Source organism: Fundulus heteroclitus, unplaced genomic scaffold (assembly GCF_011125445.2).
Source record: "Fundulus heteroclitus isolate FHET01 unplaced genomic scaffold, MU-UCD_Fhet_4.1 scaffold_835, whole genome shotgun sequence".
NCBI classification, from domain to species: Eukaryota; Metazoa; Chordata; class Actinopteri; order Cyprinodontiformes; family Fundulidae; genus Fundulus; species Fundulus heteroclitus.
The window spans coordinates 26931-45416 of NW_023397291.1; the positions used below are offsets into that span (position 1 = coordinate 26931).

The window sequence follows — 18486 nt, forward strand, 5'->3', positions numbered from 1 at the left end:
TAACATTTACATTTTAAAAGATAAAACCTAATTTTAAAGGATAGAATTTTAAAGGATAACATTTTAATCTTAAAGGATAAATCCTAATTTTAAAGGATAAAATTTTAATTTTAGAGGATAACATTTAAATTTTAAAGGATAAGTCCTAATTTTAAAGGATAGAATTTTAATTTTAAAAGGACCGGATTCGGGGATATATTCAGAACGGATCAGGTCCAGGGTTCCACTGTCCCCAAACACCAACATGGTTTTGTGATAATCCAGACAGTACCCTAAGTGTCATCATGCTCCATCCTTTTCTAAGGCAAATTATATTAAGGGCCACTAAAACAAGCCCAGAAACCAGTCAAAAAATGTAGATTAATTAAAAAGGATACCCAAAGAAGATACTTAAAGAAGTAATAGCATGACCCCTACTGGTCGCTTTATTTTAAGGGAGGATTCCCATTAAAAATAAAACTAATAGAAAGAACTAAGGTTTCAATACGGATCCGCATCTGGAGACTAAAAAGGATCTCCAGTGATCCCACATAGCCTGCCCCCCCCTCCAGAGTCCAAAGAACCGAGCCCGATTGGAACTGGAGCTGAGGGAGACGGGGTATATATGGGCCAGCGCTCTTAATTAAAGAATTCAAAGATCTAATGGTGGATTCCTCACCCGGACAAAGACCCTCCGGGAAATTGATACAGGGCATCAAAACCTCAGCCTCCGGAAATGTGGCCTCCGCCGCGTCTCTGAGGTTCTGCAGGTTCCGCCTCAAAAAAGATAAACTTCGAGATCCCCTATCCTCCAAACCAAAAGAAAGAATCACTGAACGGACCTCACTAGAGGTAGCCGTATTGTACTTTAATACATAATGTGCCTGAAACAAAGCGGCCCCCGGGAAACATTCCACCTGAACTCTGGGATCCTCAATAAGGGGTAACTTAGAAATATTGGAGTCACCCATAATCAAAATAGGCCGGACTACACGCAGGGACCAATTCCCATAATAACCCTCCTCATGACGCGAAAATAAAGATGACGAAGTGCCCGTAAGTACCGTCTCAGGCACAACCAAGCCTGAAGCCACCACGTCCGAGGGCCCGCTATCTCGGGACAGGTCCGCAGGACCAGCCACTGAGCCGAGGCTACCCTGGTCGACCAACGGCTTTTCATCCGGTCTGGGCCTTTTTGCTGGGGACGGGGAATATTCGGGCTGTGTGCCAAACAACACCGGGGTCATGGAGGGGGACACCCCATGCCCCGAGGCCGCAGTGTTATTGTCCCCTGTGGTGTCTGCAACAGGGAATTGGAAGGGGGGCACCTCCTCATCTTCTGGGTCCTGTAGTTCCACCTGGGGAGGGGACCCAAGGTCCACTCCCTCCTGCCCAGGCTGTGGGCCTGACGCCCTCAGAACCTGCAATTTCCCCAGAGCAAGCGTAAGGGTCTCTGGTGACAATCTGGGGATGTCCCTGGCCACCCACTTTTTAGCCACCACCAGGGCCCTATCCCAGTCACCCCAGGGGAGAGAGACAATGAGCTCAGTAGAGTCCCTGATCTTTTCATAATGCTGCTCCAAGTTCTGTAGCGTGCAATGAGCCCAGTTGACAGCTGTGTATTTCTTCAGGAGGTCCGAAGAAGGGGAAGGGCAGGCTGGGAAAACCTCTCTGACCAACATGTCCTGGAGTTTAGACAGGCCCACCGGCATGCGGTTGCCCGGTCGGCAGTGGACATACCGAAGGTGGTGATGTGCCTTAATAAAACGGGCAAATGCGCGCACCAAGCGCTGAAAATCCGTCAGATTTCTAGAGTCTGCCATCGTTTCTAAGGGACAGAAAAGAATATATATTAGGTCAGGAGTTCCCACCACTCATAAGGATCCCATCTCCTAAATTAAGGATGGGGCGCAGAGTCCAGGGAGAGCTGCCTGTCCGGGCTGCGTTCTCCCCCGCCCAGAGGGGCTGGTGACTCCGCCCCCCTACCCTCCACCCCGGTAACCGGCCAGAGGGAGGGGAAATGCGGAGAAATGTTTTAAGATTTTTAAAGTTTTAAGAACCTTTCAAATATTAATATTAATAGTTAAACTTTTAAACCCTTATAATATTTTAGTATTTAAAATTTTAAGACTTTTTAATATTTATATTTTTAGAAATTTTAAAGTTTTAAAGTTTTTAAAGAATATTAATATTTTCATCTTTTAAAAAACATTTAAAAAATTTTCCTAAGAAATTAACATTTTAAGGTTTGAGATTCTAAAGCATATTGGGCATCACCCACCGGATTTCAAGGGGGTCTGGCTAGTCCGAGGCTCTGGCTAGGTTAGGAGGAAGAACACTTTCTCGATAACTCTCCCCACCCCGTCCGACGACAGGGGCAGTTTGGAGTAGAGAGTTAAAGGTAATGCACGGGCCGGTGCACATCATTCTCCAGACCCCGACTCCATTAAAGGGTCCGCCCATAAGCTAATAAGGGGGACTGCCCCTCCGGCCACCAAGAGAGAACCTATTGTCCAGTCTTCGTCCAGCCAAGGGCGAGCCAAGTCCCCTAAGTAAATACAGCGTTTAAAGCAAAGCATCAAACGTAAGGTAAGCAAACTAAGGTAAGTAAAACTAAAGTAAGGAAACGGCGTCTTAAATCAGGCAAATAAAGGGTATTTTGTTGAGTTAAGACTACAAATTAATCAACTAAAGTAAATTAAAGTAAGTAAGCTAAGGTAAGTAAAACTAAAGGTAAAATAAGTAAAATAAGTAAATTAAGGTAAATAACGTTTGGATCGGATAAATAAAGAGCGATCTAAAATTAAGGAATAAAGTTTAATGTCAAAAAGATAAAGTTTAATACTAAAGAATTAAATTTAAGAAATAAAATTTAGTATTAAAGAATAAGGTTTAATATTATAGAATAAAGTTTAGTGTTAGAGAATAAGGTTTGGTCTTAAAGAATAAAGTTTAGTATTAAGAATAAGGTTTGGGCTTAAAGAATAAAGTGTAATATTAAAGAATAAAGTGTAGTATTAAACAATAAAGTTTAGTATTAAAGAGTAAAGTTTAGTATTAAAGAACCGGATTCGGGGATCTATTTGGAACGGATCAGATCCAGGGTTCCACTGTCACAATCCCCAAGCACCAACATGGTTTTGTGATACTCTGGACAGCACCCTATGTATCATCATACTCCATCCAACCTTGAAGCAAATTATAATAAGGGCCGCAAAAACGAGCCCAGAAACCAGTCAACAAATGTAGAAAAAATATTTGAAGAGGATACTTAAAGAAGTAATAGCATGGCCCCTACTGATCGCATTATTTTAGGGGGGATTCCCATAATGGCTAAAGTAAACATAATTAGAAAGAACTAAGGGTTCAGCACGGATCGGCATCCGGAAACTAAAAAGGACCTCCAGTGTTCCCACATAGCCTGACCCCCCTCCAGAGTCCAAAGAACCGAGCCCGGATTCTTTTGGAACTGGAGCTGAGGGAGACGGGGTATATATGAACCAGCGCTCTTAATCAAAGAGTTAAGCGATCTAATAGTGGATTCCTCACCAGGACAAAGTCCCTCCGGAAAATTAATGCAGGGCATCCAAATCTCAGCCTCCGGAAACGTGGCCTCCGCCATGTCTCTGAGGCTCTTCAGGTTCCGCCTCAAAAAAGACAAACTTATACAGCCCCTATCCTCCAAACCAAATGAAAGAATGACTGAACGGACCTCCCTAGAGGTAGCCGTATTGTATTTCAATAAATAACGTGCCTGATGCAAAGCGGCCCCCGGAAAACAATCAACTTGAACTCTAGAATCTTCAATAGGAGGTAACCTAGAAATATTGGAGTCACCCATAATCAAAATAGGCCGGACTGCCCGCAGGGTCCAATTCCCATATTCCCCTACACCCTCCCCATGACGCGAAAACAAGGACGACGTTGTGCCCGTGAGCACCGTCTCAGGCACAGTCAAGCCCAAAGCCACGTTGTCCGAGGACTCATTATCTCGGGACAGATCTCCAGGGCCAGCCACTGAGCCGAGGCTCCCCTGGTCGTCCAGCAGCAGCTTTTCTTCCGGTCTGGATTTTTCTTTCTTCTTTCCCTCTAAAATATGGTCACGCTTCCTGGTTCCTGTAAGAAGCAGAGCCGCTGCGTTCTGGATCAATTGAAGTCGCCGCATCTGTGATTTATCCATGCCTCTATATAAAAAAGGTCACCAAAATGGTATCCGCTGACACCAAGTTGCCCCTGAGGATTATATGTGGCAGTGGCACTAATGAGCCTTTTCTAAACACAGCACAACCCACCAGTGAACTGCATCTAAAATTTAATTTTATTCCATTACTCATGTTTATTCACACTTGCATTTATATATATTTAAAAACGAAAATATATATAACAAAGCAGGAAAAATGTATCCATTTTACATAACGTTACGGTGAACTCTGACTCTTCTGGTTCAAACATCAGTACTGGTATGACTCAACACCAATGAAGGTTGCTCTCTTGTTCAAAAATTATGTGCGACCCCTGCTCTAACAAATGCAGGAAGTAGAAATCTATTCAATAAATACTGCATCTTAAGAATTAGTTTAGACCCTAGAAACATTGAGTAGTAACAACTTTGCTGGTTAAAAGCACCTTCTCGATTGGAAATCAATCGAGAAGGTGCTTACCAGATTGATATACCCCGTAAATGTTTCTGGTAAGGCGCCATTTCCTCCAGGCCAAAACAGACCAGACTAATAACAGTGCAAGAGGTGGGACTTTGAAATGCGTCACTCTCATTACTCATAATGCAGCAGCACATTTCTGTAACCATAACAAACCCTGTTAATCCCACCTTTGAAATCGTACTCTACCAGCGACTTAGCATCCTGATAAACAGTGTATATGACATAAGTCAATCTGGTTGACTTAAGTCTGTAAGTGACGATTGTGCATCGTCACTTGAATCAACACAACAAGAGGTCTGAAGTGAATTTTCATCAGTAATCTATAAGTGGTGTAAGGTAACATACTGTACAAAAAAAACATAGGACAATACACGTACCGCAGCATTTCTTCCTTTTTATCCAAAAGAATAATTCCTGTATAACCACAGTTCAAGATGTCTTCAGTGATCTCTAGAAGAGTTGTCTCATTTGCAGACTCAACCTAACATAAAACAATTTCCACATAAAAATAAATGGTTATTGAAAGCTCCAATTATTACTACAGTCACAGCATGCCTGCTTTCTAAGTTTGTTTTCCTTTAAGGATCTTAGTTTGCCAAATTTCTCAGGAAGTTGTCTGTTGGAACTGTGACTCAAGGGCATATAAGCAGATGGAAGAATCATGGTTAGTGGTAAAGGTTTACTACATATTAATAAACCTCACATGAAAATGATGAAATGTATACCCTGCTAAATTCTCATAGTACACAACAATAGTTTTGGTTAGACTAGATATGAAACTAACTTTTCCTTTTTTGGAGCTTGTTTTTAGCAGTTATCCTAGTGTCCTCATCTTTGATATAAGATCAATGAAATATTCATCTACCGCATCTGCCCATGCTTTCAAAGTCAGGGGAACCAGTGCACAAGAATCTATAGCACCAAGGCATCATAAAGTTTGGAGTTGGTCCAGCTTGAGCCAAGCTGACTGCCATTATTTCACCAACAGTCCTGAAAAATGTGAAACAAAATCAAAATCCAACAATGTTTGAGTAGAAAAACCTAAAATCACTTTTTATGCTTTTCAAATTTACGGAGTGGGGGGATTTTCAAAATTCAACCAACAAATGCAACATAGACATTATCAACACATTCCAAACAAAAGACTATTGTTAAAATAAGGTTGAGACTCACTGGGCTCCAAAGTGCCATGCAAACCTTTGTTGACGATGGGATAGAAAAATACTACGCCTATAAAGAGTGATCTGTGGCAAACTACTCTCTCTGCTGACCCTGCCTTGCAACATCCCCCTAAGTTTATATCAGTCAGCTACATGTCCCCACAGTGACTCAGGAGTTTAGACTATGCGCAATAATGCTTTGAATGTTAGTCTGTGTTTGAGCTTGTGTGTTTTCCATTCTGTACAAATAAACTCTCTTCTGGTAAATGGATAATTTCAATTTCTTGAGTGTAGAAAGTACTAATTTTGCTCTTCTTACTTTTCATGTTACTTCAAATGAAGTGAACTGCCGCATCCTCCAGCCCTGACCACACCCTGCTTAACCCACTCTTAGCATTGCTCACTTGGGCTACGTTCACACTGCAGCCTGAAGTGACCCAATTCCGATTTTCTTGCCCATATGCGACCTGTATCTGATCTTTTTATGACAGTCTGAACAACACAGATCAGATTTTTTCAAATGCGACCCAGGCCGCTTGGATATGTGGTCCTGAATCCGATACGTATCTGATCTTTTCAAATGCGACCTGTGTCTGTACGGTCGGGTCGCATTTATCCGACCTGTACGTCACTGATACTCGACAAACGTCACTATTCTGCGTCCTGCTATGCAGAAGCGGGAAGAAATACGACACCCATAGCGGACTGCAATGAGAAGAGCAGTCAATGGAGAGAAAGCTCTGGTTAGAAAATAAATTAATGACCGAAAAATGCGCGCCACCATTATAATCCAAGTTTACTTCCGCAAACACTGAGGACGCTTTGCTACGTGTGACGTCATCGCGTCCTCGAGTGCGCATGCGGGACACTTAGGTTGAACGCATTCAGTTCACACAGGAGATCACATACAAGTCGCATATATTTGGAAATGTGAACGACCACGCAAGAAAATCCGATTTCACAAAAAATAGTAATTGAGCATTAAGATCTGCAGTGTGAACGTAGCCTTGGATGGCATGTGGATTTATTTACACTTTAATATAAACTGTGGAGGGTGGTGCAACATTCGTCAGCAGATGAAATTTGTTAAAAATTTAGGATGTTACTTAACCTATAATCATTAACTTAGAAGACTGTAAATTAAAACCCTAATTACAAACTTTCTTTTATTATCTATGAATGTCTTACCAGGTTACAATCAACTTTAAGCTATCACCTATTTTCAAGTTGGAACAATAAAAATAGAAAATGAAAACTCTCACATTCTGTACATGGCAATGAAATTAAAATTAAATCACTGTAAACAGAAATGACATTTAGGTACATACCAGAAATGACCTTTGCCCAAATCTGACAAGGAATACGTGGGTACGCAGCCATTAACTCCCTTCAAAAAGAAGCGTCTCTCAATCCCTGAAACAATTTCTAAGAGCACATCATCATATGCATAGACGTTTCACCCCTAGTTACATTAGGTTTAAAATTATCAATTAATGCTCCTAACACTGAGACAAGCTGCCTTACTTGTGACAAATACTGCAGAAGTCTCTGCAGTGAAACAATTTTCAGTGTAGGATGTGATATCCTACACTCCCAGTTTTGGTCCGTGAGGCAGACACCCTATCTATTTTTAAGACTAATCTTAAAACTTTCCTTTTTGACAAAGCTTATAGTTAGAGTGGCTCATACCCTGAGCTATCTCTATAGTTGTGCTGTGATAGGCCTAGGCTGCTGGAGGACATCAGGGTCTAATTTTCTCACTCTACTGATTTCTACTGTTCTTCAGTCTACTGTTCTCCAGTTTTGCATTGCATTACATTGAAATGACTGTCGTCATTTCAGCTTTTAACTTTTTGCTCTCTCTCTTTTTCTTCATAGTAGGTACACCTGGTCTGGCGTTCTGTTAACTGTGACATCATCCAGAGAAGACGGCTCACCCGCTACTACCATCTAATGTAGAACAGATTACTGGACCAATGTGTGCTTCTGTGCTTTTTTGTTTCTCTTGTTGTGTCTCTGCTCTGTCTTCTGTAACCCCAGTCGGTCGAGGCAGATGACCGTTCATACTGAGCCCGGTTCTGCCAGAGATTTTCCTTCCCGTTAATGGGGAGTTTTTCTTCCCACTGTCGCTTCATGCTTGCTCAGTATGAGGGATTGCAGCAAAGCCATGTACAATGCAGACGACTCTCCCTGTGGCTCTACGGTTCCCCAGGAGTGAATGCTGCTTGTCGGGACTTTGATGCAATCAACTGGTTTCCTTATATAGGACATTTTTGACCAATCTGTATAATATGATTGAACTTGATTTTGTAAAGTGCCTTGAGATGACATGTTTCATGATTTGGCGCTATATAAATAAAATTGAATTGAATTGTTATAGTGGACTTTGTTATAAAGGAGAATAACGCATAACATATTGTGTTATGATTCACCTATTGCATAACATTTAAATGAAATATTTTAAGAGAGGAAAATGTGGAAGCTGTCCTTTTAAGTATGTGCACAAACTAGAAAAATGGGTAAGTGAGAGAAATTCACCTATGGCTGTAGGCCTCTAAATAGTCTAAAACTCTAAAATGAACACCTTTAGGATAATTCATTGCAGATGACAAAAATAATGTTTGTTTCTGCTTGTATCTAAATACTCACAGTATCATTCATTCTGGCGGTCAGACTCAAAGTTCTTTGCCTTTATCTTTTTATATCTTATCGTAGTTTGTTTTGGGCGCTGATGCATTGAAAGGCCACTTCCATTTGCTTCTAAACCCTGTCGCATGAACGAAGATGTGACCTGACTCTGGAAAAAATTCTGGGAAATTGGAATTGAGTAAGGTGAGTTGATAGCCGAGGAAGGATGCGTAGGAGGAAAGTCCAGAGGTCGCAGAAATATGGGAATTATGGGCATACTCCACCCAAGGCAGATGAGAACTCCAGCATGTGGGGTTATCAGTGCACACACGGCAATATATTCTGAATTTTGGCTCCCTGTCGGAAACAACTTCCGTAGAAATCCCATGGCGACAGAAAATATGTTGGAACAACAGTTTGGCCGCTTGAGCTGCCGTGGCAAGTTTTGACAAGGTTATCAAGTGACAGGCTTTAGAGACTCAGTCTACAATAGTGAGAATAACAGCCTTCCCCTTAGATACTGAGAGACCGGTAACAAAATCTAGGGCTATGTGGGACCATGGCCTACCCAGAACAGAGAGAGGTTGTAGTAGACCAGCTGGGGCACAATGGCAGTTTTTACCCTGGGCACAAGGAACGCATGCTGAGACAAACTTCAGTACGTCTTTATTTAAGGACGGCCGCCAGAAATAATGTCTGAGTAAACCTATGGTTCGGCTGGATGACATGAGAATCGAGATGATTGAGTCCACTGCATGGCTGAAAAACGGACAGCAATGGGGACACAATGTTGGTTGGGAGGCCCTCCCCAGGATCAGGCTCTTGCACAAGGGCCTCCTGGATCTGTCGCTCCAGGTCCCAGGCAAGTGAGCCAATGGCTGTATTGGCTCACTTACCTGGATCTTCTGGGATCTACTGGGACCTCGTTAGGGATGTGTTGGCGGGACAAAGCTTCTGGTTTAATGTTTTTTGAGCCGGGCCTGTATGTAATGGTAAGGTTGAAGCAAGAGAAAAATAAGGACCAATGGCACTGCCAGGGATTCAACCTCCTGGCTGACTGAAAGTAGGCCAGATTTTTGTGATCAGTCCAAACCAGTACTGGTATGTCTGTACCCTCGAGCCAGTGTCGCCAATGTTCCAGGGCCAATTTAATGGCTAGGAGTTCTTGGTCTCCTATATTGTAGTTTCTCTCAGTAGGTGTGAATCTCTTGGTAAAGTAGGCATAGGGGTGAATCTTAATGTCAATCTGAGAACGTTGGGAAAGAACTTCTCCCACACAAGTGTCAGACGCATTTACTTCAAGAGTAAACTGCTGTGTGGAATCTAGGTATATAAGAATGGGAGCTTCGACAAACCTTTTCTTTAGTCCAGCAAATGCTTGGTCGGATTCTGGGGTCCAGCAAAAAGATCTTTTAACGGACGTCAGGGCATAACGAGGTGAAGTGATGGTGCTAAAGTCCTTAATAAACTGGCAATAGAAGTTAGCAAACCCCAGGGAGCGTTGCAGTTGTTTTCTGGATGTAGGGACAGTCCACTCCGAAACTGCTTGGTTCTTTTCTGGGTCAGTCTTTACCTGTCCACCCTCAAAGACATAACCCAGAAATGTTATGGAAGTGACATGAAATTCACATTTCTCAGCTTTGACATACAGGCTATTCTCCAGGAGGCGTTGTGTCATGATTTGGGTTTTTGTTTATCTTGTCTTTCCTTATTAGCCTTTCACCTCTTGGCCTCCCTCCAGCCACCAACCCTACTCTACATCATCTGCACCTGTTACTAATCAGTCTACTCAGCTCACCTATTCACCAGCCTACTTATATCGGCCTCTACCAACTCATCTCTGCCAGAACGTCTCTCTTGACCTCTCTTCTCGTATCGGATCACGCACTGTGATGCGCCCTTGGCCTACCAGTTCATGTGTGCTCTGCCAGCAGGACTCTTCTGCTAAGGTCTCCTGTGTCTGTGCTGCAGTTCTGCCTAACGTAACTCTGTGTCCGGCTGAATATCGGGTTCACCTGCAGTAAACATTACACATTGAAGAACTTGTCTGACATGTCTCCTGTATTCCTCCACACTGCAAGAAAAAAACATGTCATCCAAATATACAAAAGCAAGGATGTTGAGAAAGTCCCGTGGCACAGTGTTTACCAGGTTCTGGAACACAGCGGTCGCATTACACAACCCAAAGTGCATAACCAGATACTCAAAATAGCCAATATTGTCATAATCTTGGCACGGGTACTTAGTCTTCTCTACACACACCTTTGCAGCTCCTCCCTAGCCTCATCATCACTCATCTGACCCACCTGCTCCTACCACTATATAGCTAGCTTCCAGGTTTGAGGAAATTGCCAGACTATCTTGTGCCGACTCGGTAGACTAATCCAGCATTCATTCTCGTGTGCCTGCCTAATTACCCGACCTGTTTTCGCCTTAGGACCTGTGAACCAGCATGACCCCTGCCTGACTTGGACTGCCAGCCTGGACCTCCGACCTGTTCTGCCTCCGGACCCCCGAACCTGCCTGACACCTGCCGGATTTGGACTGCCCGTCTCCTGTTTTTGAATCTTGATAAGTGCCCTGACCAAGTGTTGGATTGCCCCTCGGATCTTCATCGGACATCTGCTCCCTCGGTTACGACTTGGACCCTCCTTTTTGGAAAAACGTATTAAGAAAGACCCCTCAAGCCCTCCCACTCGCCGGCCATCCGGACCCAAACTCTCTCAAGGTTAGTGATCTCGCCCCTTTCAAGCACACTGGGCACATTGAGAAGTCCAGATCACTAACCTGTTGTCTCTGCCTCCAGGAGTTCCAGTTCTAAGCGCAGACGGTTGCTCTGTGCGAGCCGTGTTCCTTGTTAAATAAAGTCTGCATTCGATCGCCACTGATTTTGTCTTGGCTGATTTCTGGGTCCTCCGTCTCAGATCATTACAGATATAAGTCTTAAAAGCAGTTTTCCATTTGTCGCCCTCACGAATGTGAACCAGATGGTAGGCGTTGCGTAAGTCCAGTTTTGAAAAGATGGTTTCCTGACGAATGGGCTCAAAAACTGATGAAATGAGAGGGAGAGAATATTTATTTTTTAAGGTTATTTGGTTTAAGCATCATTGGTTTATGCAAAGATGAAGGGTCTCATCTTTCTTTTCCACAAAAAAGAATCCTGGCCCCAGCAGGAATGAAGAGTGCCGAATGATCCCTGCCTTGAGATTGTCCTTGCTAAAAACCTGTTGCAAGTCGAGAGGAAATTTAGATAGAAACTCCAGGAGTCAATACGGGAACTGGACCAGTTAATTTGTGGATTGTGTTTCTGAAGCCACGGATACCCAAGACTATAGGCAAACCCTTTGGTGGGAAATACAAAGAATCTGTTAAAATTTTCGACCTGTTCTCAGCCTCCCCTGGTCCTTTTATCTGATAATGTGGTGTTTGCATTGTAGACTTCTGTAGTAATAAAAAGACTCTTCAAACTGTAACTATAATTTACGATATTTAATCTAAAAGACAGAGGAATGTTTACAGACAGAACTATGTTCTCATAACAACGCAACCGGCCCCTGAGAACCTCGTTAGTTACATTCAATTCCAAACATGTGTCCACCCATTCAGGGCGTTCCCAGTATGATATCAACATTCCTATTATCCCATTGGTGGAGAAGATCTGTAATGCAGACATCGTTGCTAACACATATCATCCATAACAGTCATTCTGTCCAGTCTGAGTATGTCAGACACTTTGCCTTCAGAGTCCGTTTATCTGTAATTTCTATGGCAACCAATTTTGCAGTCCAGTCTCTGTAATCTCGTACAAATCTAAGCTGCTCGTGGCGATTTCCTGAAGCTAAAAGGGTTAATGGCTCTGTTTGCTGGGTGATTGTCTGTAAAGAGCTCCTATCTAACGCAGATGCATAGACAGGTGAAGGTAAATTATGCACTGGGATGTGATATTTATCTATCAGCTCTGGGCTGTTTAGATTCTGTTCAGAGCGAGAGTCGACCAGAGGCAGAACAGGAAAGGTACCGTTATTACAGTTCAGAGAAGACCGGATTACAAGTCCGGAGGTTTTCAAATTGGTATTAGTAATATTGGAAGCCGCCAGAACCCCTAGAGTTACTTAACCATGGACTACCTCACTGACCGCCCTCAGCACGTGCAGCTGCACGGCTGTCAGTCAGAGGTGGCACTCTGCAGCACCGGGGCCCCCCCAGGGCACCGTTCTGTCTCCGTTTCTTTTCACCCTTTACACCTCGGACTTCACCTACAACACGGACAGTTGCCACCTTCAGAAGTTCTCTGATGACTCGGCCATTGTGGGCTGTGTGTCTGAGGGGAACGAGCTGGAGTACCGGTCGGTCATCATGGACTTTGTGGACTGGTGTGAGAAAAACCATCTGTGCTTAAACACCAGTAAGACCAAGGAGATGGTGATGGACTTCAGGAGAAGACCCCCACCTCACTCACCTGTGAACATCCACACTGTTAAAAAAATACTGTAGAATTTACAGTAAACTACTGGCAGCAGGGTTGCCAGCCGGTTACTGTAATTCTATTTACAGTCTTACTGTAATTTTATGATAAATTTACTGTAATTCTATTCATTTTCCTGTAATTTTATTAATGTAATTATTACAGCTTTACTGTAATTATCAGATTTACTGTAATTTTATGACAAACTGACTGCAATATAAATATTTTACAGTAATTCATTACAACATTAATTTGATTACAGGTTTACTGTAATTTTATTCCAACTTTGGTGTAATTATATTGGTTAATTTGTAGTAAATATTTACTGTAATAAAATCACAGAAAATTACAGTAGCCCTGTAATAGAAATACAATAAAAATTTGATTGCTACTTGCTGAAATAAAATGCCAATTTGCAACTTTCTACAAACTCTCCACTTTTATACAGAAAAATACAAAACCATTTTAAAATTATTTTATTGACAATTTAAAACCAACAAACTGCAGCATATCAAAAAGCATGTCTTAACAACACTATTTGCTTTTAACAAGAGTTGATCTCAAAAATAAAAATATGCATAACCCACATGTTTATATTATATTGCATTTCATATTATTACTTAAATTTATTATTATATAAGTATATATTATAAGTTTATATTATTATATACAGTTACATTTATTATTTTTACACTTAGATATTATACTTAGCTTTCACAACAAAAGTTTCTAAGGGTCAAAATTTCCAAACTGTCAAACAAAGACACAAGAACAAGGTTTTACAAGTTACAAGTCTTCAGTCAAAGAAAGGGATCCAACACAATTGTTACTGTTTCACCGTGTCCCATCTACGGTGAAGCACCCTCGGTGGACCCAGTTCGTTTTACCCAGTCAGGCGACCCCCACTTACTTATTACCTTCAATGTAGGACGCATAAAACAGACAAGTATGCTTTTAGTTATATTTTATCTACGTAAAGACAGAGAAATAGTTACAGTCACACCAGCGCTGATGGGCCCCTGATCGGCAGGAGGCCTCGAGTGCTCATCACACAAACATTATAAAGGGATCTCGGGACACACCCATACAAGGGCGGTACACATCCAAACTGTGACATCAGCAGAGAAACTGTGTCACCTCCGGGGTGGTATCTGATAGATATGTGCCAATCTTTTGGGTCAGTGCCATCTAAGTGTGCCATGCAGTTCTGGGATAAACAGCTCGTTCCACTTGACCTTGTTGATATCCTAACACAATCAAACTTTAAAAGTTGTAGGTTAAAACCTACTGAACACCCACACAAAGCCAAAATAAGTATTTAGTAGGGCTTTCTCCTGAACACCACCAGAAACCATTCAGGGGTTGCTAGAAGATACTGAAAGGAAAAATTTTTATTAAGACGTGACATTTTCATTAAATTTAACTGCATTTATATCAGTTAAAGAAAGACAGGATGAGAAGGACAGATTTGGTGGACATACAATCCTTCTCTGACCTTCCCTAATTGTAGCTGTCTCCCTGTCCTTCTGTTAGAAATGGACAGTGTACATGTGGCCTCATCCGGATACTCGAGGTTAAAAATAAAAAAACATTGCAAAAAGTGCAGCAAGACCAGCCAGGAATGTAGGCTGTGTGCTTCACAAACCACTTCACCCTCCAGGCTTACCATCCAATGCTGAAGGCTATTGGTGTCTCCTGGAAAAAAAAAAAAGATTTTCATTTTAACATTTAATTTTAATTTAGTGTTCAGGCACTTTGTTTCTTCAGTTTCCTATTTTTATGTGTTACCGGGTAAGTACATTTAATGATATTCAGACTATTCAGAATTCCGCAGACAAGGACAACAGAAACAGCTGATGTGCCGTCACTCTGCCTATAGACAAAATGAGATGATGTGTCCACTATCTATGGATATATATCTAAGGACAGCAGACAGAGAGAGGGATGGCAGATACATCTCTAAATCAGTGACATAGAGACGTATCTGCTACTGCTCAGGCGCATCTTCTGTCTCTGTCCACATGCTATGTCTGTAGACAAGATGCATTTCCCACCCTTCTGACTACAGATGTAGGGCTAGCAGATACAGAAGATGTCAATATCTCTCTGGAGCTTCCATCAATGTGTCTAAAGCAGGGGTTAAAGCAAAAATAATCTACACATAATGCCACATTAGTCACCTCACTTGCTTATTGTGCAAAGTCAGTTTTAACCAAATCTGGTACTTTTAACATATCCATTGACAATTCTTGTATCTGTGGCAGCTTTCAGCTTCAGAGCCTTGGCATCATCCTGTACATCCTCTCCTTCACTTTGCACATCCAGAACATCACCTGGTTAACTTTCATCTCTGCAGCATCAAGTTCTTCCTTCACACTTTAGCCAAACTGCTCCACAGTTCACTCACCTTTTCACTTTACAGTTTAACTTCCCTCCCTGTCCTCCATAAACCTCCATAAACTACAACTAGTACAAAGACAGCAGCTTCATCACTACATCATCTACTTCACACCTGAACATTAACTCCTCTGGCTCCCTGCCACATTCGGGAGAAATCTATGATCACACAGGGCCGACTACAACCTGGACAATGCAGGACACATAACCAACACTATGATGACGTCAGACGTTTTTTTAACACAGATCACACATTACAATAATCACTTTTTGAAGTTTAATAAAACTGAAATTTTAGCCATGTGACTGGAGACCTGTCCAGGATGTACTGTGTCCTCGCCTCTCGCTTATTGACTGCTGGAGAATCACTTTGGTTCACAAAAGCACGTGTGGAATTTTCTTTTTTTTTAACTTTTTCCCAAATCGGACCAGGTTTCATTGGTTGAGCGCAGCTTCTGTTTAAAACCTTGAATAAAAAGTCTAGATGGAACTTTTTGCGCTCGTTTTCCAAGTGACGGAAATCCGTGGCAACGACAGAGAACTTTAACCCCTGGTCTATAGACAGAAGAATGGAAGATACAGACGCACTGAGGAATATATTGTGCATATGCTACTTACCAAGGGCAATGAGTCGTGGACTTGATGGCAGATTGTGAGTTCCTTCAACATCAGCAGCTGTAGCACACCTCTAAAAAACATCCCAAGGTTAGACAAAACCCTATATTCATGCCACATCTGACTTTTGTATACTTACATCTGCATAAAGCAGAAGCCCATCCTGATGTTCTTGGAAATGTGCGAGGAGAAGCTTGACAACCATGAACCCAACCTTTTCATCAGCTGACAATAGGCTTTTAATTTCTTCATTTGTTGGTTTGTTTCTAAAAAAGTCAATAAGTAGAGTGCCACAGTCCTCCATTGCACGGTTTAGTTGATTTTGTGCATTAACACCAGTAAGTTCTTCAAAATGTGCCGTGAGGTGCTTCTGCACAAACAAGTATGGCCACTTGTATTTAATTTCTTTAATAGGAGGCTCCTGTGTGTCATTTCTATGCTTTCTTTGTAAATAATAGGTTTCCTTCATTAAAGCCCAGACATCAGCTCTGTCTGCTCCGCTGTGGCTGTACTGGTGATAAATGTTTAGCAAAGTCTGTCTTTTGTCTTCTAATATATCATCGCTCTCTGAAAGCGCTGGCTCAGGTTGCCATCTGGTGCTTCCATAAGTCACTGCTGGCCCTCTGCTCTTTCTGATCTTAGCATTTTCTGAAATGCCACCTGAACGTCGTCTGCCTGCTGTCAATGTGTTGTTTCTATTTACATGTTCAACCCGTGTTTTCATTTGTTTCAATATGGAGTAATTGATCCTGGGTTGTCATAATCTGCAAAACTCTTTGGATATTGTTTGACTAGTTTAAGAGCAACAGTGAGGCATTGGGCTTTAGTCGGATTTTTTTCATTTTTCCTCATTTCATCAACTAGAATTCTGATAATTTTTCTACCGACAGGTGGAAGTGGTCTTTTCCCACTTGCTACTGCAGTTCACTCATCATTTGGCATTTGGTCCCAGGGAATCTGAAATGTCTCTGGCCAACTTGAAGGAGCTGATGAAGAGGTTGGTGGATTCACAATGTCCAAACTAGTTGAAGAGGAGGGTGGACTTCTTAGTGGAATATTCTCACACACATTTTTCTCCCCAGCTGAAAGAGTAATACATTCTTTTTTTACATTTTCTTTTTTTTCTTGAATAACAAAGAACAGTTTGTGAATTTTTACCACAACAGTACTAAAAACAATATGAACAACAGCAACCTTAACAAAACAGTTAATTCTTAAAACTGACAAAATGTATTATTAACCTGTCTTGAAGTTGTCAAGCAGTTTGTGAATCTGGATGGGAGGAAGAACATGTGACAGGTCTGCTCCAGGAGCTCCTTCAACGTATTTTAGATCCTCAATGGTTTCTACGCCCCAGCTAACAAGCTTCTCCACCAGCTTCTCCATCTTCACCTGAGGAAGTCCAGGAAGGGCTTTAGTAACAGCCGTCTGAATTTCCTCTGCAGAAACTGCTGACATTATTCTAGAGAAGGAAAAGAGTGGTGAAGAGCAAGCACTGACAAAGCACACACTTTCTACATGGGTAATAGATTTTAATCCAGAAGTTCTTCCTGACTAACACAACGCAGCCTTTAGGCAGTTTTTGGTAAGGCAGTAAAGGCCTAGATCACTGAGTGTTACAGAGCTGTAGCATTCTGTTAAGAAGTAAACAGAGTTTTCTTTAAGTAGAATAGCTTTGATTTTTTCAAAGACAATGCCTTCCTCACATTGATCCACCACAAGAAACATATTTTTCTTGTATGTTGTCCCTTTCACTTTTGCTTGGTGTGAAATCAGACCAGGCTGGCAGTCTAGACTGGCAAGAGCATCTCTGATGTCATCATTGTAATCAGCCAGATCAAAATCAGTTCCCCTTTCAACAATTACAGTAGGTGGGAACAGGCTGCCAGTACTTCAGGAAGCCTGAAGGAGCTGATGCCTTTCAGCCAGAGTGGAGCACAAGTTCTTAAAGTTATGCAGTTTTTTTTGCACACTGTTTGAAATATGTATGTTTGCTTTCAAACCTAAGTGTCCACAAGCGAATAAGTGGCCCAGATTTACAAGTCAGCTCTGGATAATGAAGGACATAGTGGTGCTTTGGCCTCAGAGAATGGTCAGGAAACAGTTTCTTTCTATAGTACAAGTAGTCCTCTGTCATCACTTTTAGGTAGGCAATCTGAACTGATGAAATAGCTGGAGCACAAATGAACTCCACCATTTGTCGTAGCTGTAGAACAAGCTGCCACACATCATTCTCTGCTGAGCTTTTTATTTTGTCTCCAAATAGGACAGGTAGCAGTCTGAGGAAACACCAGTTCTGAGCTGCATGTCCTGCAACTTTTTCACTGCTGGGGTTGACTTCAGCTGGCTTATCATGTGCATCATTTCCAAGGTACCTGAATTGATCAGTTCTTCTGTTCAGGTCCACATGTGTAAATTGTTTCTCAACTTTTACAAGATGTTTGATGTAGAGGGCCAAATCATAGGAAACAATGCCTTCAAAAAGATCATGAGCAATGCACGGGGGCAAGCCAGGGTTGCACACATGGAAGTTTGCTAGCTCATTGAACAGTGAGTCAAACCTGACTCCTTTTTCTGATCT

General features: G+C 42.0%; 1 long non-coding RNA gene across 1 annotated transcript; it reads right to left on the reverse strand.

The window, feature by feature from the left end:
* Window positions 1-14197: 14197 nt before the first annotated feature.
* On the reverse strand, window positions 14198-16117 carry LOC118562218. The gene is made up of 3 exons (XR_004930524.1): window positions 16045-16117; window positions 15909-15978; window positions 14198-14588 (listed from the first exon to the last, which is right to left on the reverse strand). It is a non-coding gene; the product is annotated as an uncharacterized LOC118562218 (long non-coding RNA).
* Window positions 16118-18486: the final 2369 nt, after the last annotated feature.